Genomic DNA, 6,000 nt, shown 5'->3' with positions numbered 1-6,000 from the left:
TAGGAATTTTCCGATAATATCTTAGTACAATGCCGAGGAACGATTACTTTGATCAAATTACGAAATCCACGCGAGCGAAGCCGCGGGTAATTGCTAGTATAAAATAACTTGTCCTGACTGACTGACTGACTGATTTATCATCGCCGAGCCAAAACTATAGGACATAGAGAAATGAAATTTTGGGGATACATTCATATTAACATGTAGGTGCTCGCTAAGGGAGGATTTTTGGATATTCCGTCGCTAAGGGGTTGGAAAGGGGGTTAATTTTTAAAATGAGGATATCTATATCTCAAAAACTTACAGGTTTAGAGTAATAAAAATTGGTATTTGGAATTCCCTTTAAAAATAAAGAAACACGTATTTTTTTTGTTTTGATTTCGGAAAATCCCATTAGGAGAGGGGAAAAGGAGTGAAAAATGGGTTGAATGTCTTTAATGAGGATACTTATATCTCAGAAACTGAAGATATTACAGACCTAATAACTAGTATATGGGATCTCCTTAAAAAATGCAGAACATTTATTTTTTGTTTTTGGAAAATCTAATTAATGGTGGTTAAACAGCAGTGATATATTGGGGTGAATTTTTAGAGAGAATATATCTACAGCCTATCTCAGAAACGTAAAATGTTACAGACGTAAAAACTGGTATTTGGAATCTCCTGTTAAAGTAAAGAAACAGGTATTCTTGGAAAATCCAATGAAGGGAGGGGGGGAGGTGAAAAAAATGAAAAATTAGTTGAATTAATTGTATGAGGATACTTACATCCAATAAAAACTAAAGTTGTTACAGACGTGAAAAAAGGTATTTGGGATGTCTTTTAAAAATAAAGAAACATGTACTTTTTGTTTTTGGAAAATCCAAACAGTGGAGGTTTGAAAGAGGGGTGAATTTTTAAGAATAATGATAATGCTATTTGCTTTACATCCCACTAACTACTTTTTCGGTCTTCGGAGACGCCGAGGTGCCGCAATTTAGTCCCACAGGAGTTCTTTTACGTGCCAGTAAATCTACCGACACGAGGCTGACGTATTTGAGCACCTTCAAATACCACTGGACTGAGCCAGGATCGAACCTGCCAAGTTGGGGTCAGAAGGCCAGTGTCTCAACCGCCTGAGCCACTCAGCCCGGCAAGGTGCATTTTTAAAATGAGTGTATCTATATCTCAAAACTTTCTAAGTTTACAGATGTAAAAATTGGTACTTAGAATCTCCTTTAAAAATAAAGAAACATGTATTTTTTAAAAAAAATCCCAATAGGAGGGGTGAAAAGGGGTGAAAAAGAGTTGAATGCCTTTAATAAGGATCCTTATATCTCAGAAACTGAAGATGTTACAGAACTGAAAATCGGTATTTGGGATCTCCTTTAAAAATAAAGAACATTTATTTTTTGTTTTTGGAAAATCTAATTAATGGCGGTTAAATAGCAGTGACATATTGGGGTGAATTTTTAGAAAGAATATATCTACAGCCTATCTCAGAAACGTAAAATGTTACAGACGTAAAAACTGATATTTGCAATCTCCTGTTAAAGTAAAGAAACAGGTATTCTTGGAAAATCCAATGAAGGGAGGGGGGGGGGGAGGTGCAAAAATGAAAAATTAGTTGAATTAATTGTATGAGGATACTTACATCCAATAAAAACTGAAGTTATTACAGACGTGAAAATTGGTATTTAGATCTTTAAAAATGATACAACGCATTTTGGGTGGGGGATAACCTCTGGGGACGGGTGTGAAAAGGAGTTGAATTCGTTTCATGAGGACACATATCTCAAAAACTGAAGATAATCGGTATTTTAAGATCCTTTAATATTAAGGAAACAAATATTTTTGCCGGAAAATTCACCTAACGGAGGGGGGGGGGGAGTGTGAAAGTAAGTGAAAAGAAAGTTAATTATTTTAATGGGAATACTTATATCTCAAAACTGAAAGTAATACACGTGAACATTGGTATTTGGAATCTCCTTTAAACATAAAGAAACACGCCTTATTTTTCTTTGGAGGTGGGGGGAGGGGGTAAATCAACTTAACCGTGGTGGGGTGTAAAAGGAGGTGAGACCAATTGATTTTACTGTTCATAATGTACTTACAAGGAGCCTCCATGGCTCAGGTGGCAGCGCGCCGTCCTCTCACTGCTGGGTTCCGTGGTTCAAATCCCGGTCACACCATGTAAGATTTGTGCTGGACAAAGCGGAGCGCGACAGGTTTTTCTCCGGGTACTGCAGTTTTCCCCGTCATCATTTATTCCACCAACACTCTCCAATATCATTTCATTTCATTTGTCATTCATTAATCATTGCCCCAGAGGAGTGCGACAGGCTTCGACAGCCGGCACAATTCCTATTCTCACCACTAGCTGGGGCTTATTCATTCCATTTCTGACCCAGTTGAATGACTGGAAACAGGCTGTGGATTTTCAATGTAGGCTACTTATTCTGATCATAAACCGATCATTTTTAATCTTTCCTGGGTTCGTTTTCAAGAGCCATCTTTTCCTTTGGAGAACCTTCTTAGATTACAGTAGATTCTCCTGGCATATAAATAAAAAAATTAAACACATTTGAAATAAACGAAAGGAATGAGATTGACCGTGCAATTGTTCACCTCTATAATGAGGTCAATAATGCACGGAAGTATGTCTGTTGTGTGAGATCAGTTAGTGTAACCTCTTTGATTCTTGTTACTCCTGAGATTTGTTTACGAGAGCTTTGAAATAAGCAAAGAAACACACTTCAAGTTTTAGTTTGGTATCATTTATGTAGTTCGCAAGATGGCTTCCATGTATAGGCCTATATGTGTATTAAAATAAATGTGTTCGATTATTGTGGAATTGTACCCGTGTTTTATCGTTTTCGAAGTGCATTCCCAACATTTGGCGACCGTGACAGGACATTAGACAGTTATATAATCATATAAACAGTTTCATACGTAGTATTTCAAGCATGGAAGTGAATATAGCTGTGACAAAGAAATCAAGAGCGGTATTACGGCGATCAATAACCAAGATCTACAATGAGCTCGACGCGTTACTACAGATGCCGGAGAAAGATACGGAAAGTATTAGTGCACATATGGATCTATTAGAAACAAAATTTCATGAATTAACAGGTATGGATACTCTTATCTTCACTAATATGATTGAGAACGTGGAGGTTAGGGATGACGAGTTAGACAAAGAAATCAGTATGGCTGACGAGTATAAGTTCAAATTTTATAAGGTTAAGACTGTTGTTACGAAATTATTAAATGAAGACGGGAACTCAGAAGCTACTGCAGTATCAGTTAATTCTAACTCGTCACTCCAAGTTAAGCGTTCATACAAACTACCTTTGTTGGAATTGAAAAAGTTCGGAGGTGAACTAAAAGATTGGCTTCCTTTCTGGTCACAATTTAAGAAAATTGATGAGGACCCTCTTTTAGACCCTAGTGATAAATTCCAATACCTCATACAGGCCACCACTTCTGGATCCAGAGCAAGAGATTTAGTTGAGAGCTTTCCTGCTACCGGAGAAAATTACTGTAAAGCAATATCAAGTCTCAAAGCACGCTATGGGAAGGATGATTTGCTGGTAGAAGTGTACATTAGGGAGTTGTTAAGTTTAATCTTACAGAATGCTGTGAGCCCTAATAAGGTGTGTTTATCATCCCTCTATGATAAGCTTCAGAGCCATATAGGAGCCCTAGGAACCTTAGGTGTCACAACGGACAAGTGTAATTCCATGCTTTTACCACTAGTAGAGTCATGTTTGCCTGAGGACATTCTAAGAACTTGGGAGAGAACTTCTTCAATCGCGCTCATTGGCCAGTCTTCTTCAAATTCAGCTGTTGAACCAGGGGGGGCTAGTGTCGGTGACCAGAGTGTGAATTCCAAGAATCGTTTAGACAGTTTGATGCAATTTCTTAGATGTGAAGTAGAACAGGAACAGAAGATTACTTTGGCTATGTCAGGGTTTGGTGTTTTGTCTTCGGTAGCTGTCAAGGGAGGTCCAAAGAAGAAGGAAAAGAGCTTGAATTACACCACTAATCCGAATGAGAACATTCCCACAGCAGCAGGTCTCCTTACTGCATCTGGTAGAGAAACAGCAGGGTGTGTCTTTTGTTCGTCTAATCACAAGTCTCAAGACTGTATTAAGGCCCAGAAGATGACTTTGCAAGAACGTCGTCTTGCACTTGAGACTAAAAGATGTTGTTTTTCTTGTCTCAAGGTCGGACATCCAGCGAAGAAATGTAGAAATAGGCCTAGGTGCATCATTTGTAGTCGAGGGCACTTTGTGGTTATGTGTGATAAGTTGCCACAAACCCAGGTAGACTCAGCCGTAGAGAGACTGAACTCAACAGGAGACAAGATGGCTTCTAGTGCGCAAGTCCAGAAAGATGAAGCTTTAGCTAGTTTGTCGAACCATTGTGGGGTGCTGATGCAAACACTAGTTGTCAAGGTTCGGGGCCAAGGAGTTGAGCGGACTGTAAGAGCATTAATTGATTCAGCATCACAACGTTCCTACATTTTGAAGAGTACAGCCACGGAAATGGGATATCAAACTGGCAGACAGGAAAATATCCAACACTCGCTATTTGGAGGTACAACCACTGGAGTATACCATCATTGTGTGTACACTATTTATCTCTCTAGTCTGGATGGTAGCTACAACTGTCACTTTGAAGCATTAGACCAAACAAGAATTTGTGGTGCCATACCTTCAGTACAGCAAGGTCCTTGGATTGAAGAACTAAGTAGTCAGAACATTGTTTTGAGTGACATCGAATCTTATGGACCAATAGAAATATTAATTGGAGCTGATGTTGCAGGCAAATTGTTTACAGGAGGCCACAAGATACTAAGTACTGGACTAGTGGCCATGGAAACTCGTTTGGGATGGATTTTAATGGGCAGAGTACCTTCAGAACATAGGAATGAGGAAAGTATGGCTATGGTGGTGACTGCTATGCTAACAAGAGAAGCCACCATCACAGATTTGTGGACTCTAGATACTTTAGGGATTAGCGATCCATCTGAGAAACGCAGCAGATCTGAGATTGAGTCTACTACACAGCAACATTTCCTTGATACAGTATCAGTCAATGAAGAAGAACGGTTTGAAGTTCACCTCCCATGGGTTGAGAACCATCCTCCACTGCCTGATAATTACCAATTATCACTGAAGAGACTGATGTCTACTGTTAAGAGATTGAAGACTGAAGGTTACTATGATGCTTATCAGGAAGTACTAGATGATTGGCTGAGGGAAGGGGTGATAGAAGAAGTGCCTCCTCAGGAAATGGATGTTCATTGCCACTATTTGCCTCATCGTCACGTTGTGAAACCTGGATCAACAACACCAGTGCGCCCCGTGTTCGATGCCTCGTCTAAAGAAGATAAACAGCCCAGCCTCAATCAATGTCTTGAGAAAGGCCCTAATTTAATTGAGAAAATACCTTCCGTGTTGGCTCGTTTCCGACTGAAGAAGGTGGGAGTTGTTGGAGACATAAGAAGAGCTTTTCTCCAGATCAGCATTCGTGAGAGAGACAGAAATTTTTTGAGATTCTTGTGGTTAGACAGAAATGGAAGTCTCAAGACATACAGACATTGTCGTGTTGTATTTGGAGTCTCTCCAAGTCCTTTTCTATTAGAATCATGCATCAAACTTCACCTTGAAAATACATTAGTACTGTGTGAGGAAGGGAAGTCACCATGGCCCAAGTCATTTGTGGAACTTCTTACCCATAGCTTCTATGTTGATAATTGCCTTGCCAGTTTGGACGATGAAGAACAAGCTAAACAGTTTATTGATGTAGCTTCAGGTGTCATGAGGGAACGGCAATTTTGTCTTCGAGGGTGGGAGTTGACCGGAAGTAATGATGTTTCCGGACCTACCAATGTGTTAGGACTCCTATGGAACAAGTCCGACGATTCCCTAGCAATCAACATAGATAACCTTCTTTCGATTAGCTTCGAGAAAATAACAAAGAAAGTTATTTTGAGTGCTGCCCATAGAATTT

Source organism: Anabrus simplex, chromosome 2 (genome assembly GCF_040414725.1).
Source record: "Anabrus simplex isolate iqAnaSimp1 chromosome 2, ASM4041472v1, whole genome shotgun sequence".
Taxonomy (NCBI): Eukaryota; Metazoa; Arthropoda; class Insecta; order Orthoptera; family Tettigoniidae; genus Anabrus; species Anabrus simplex.
This window is presented reverse-complemented; position numbering follows the sequence as displayed.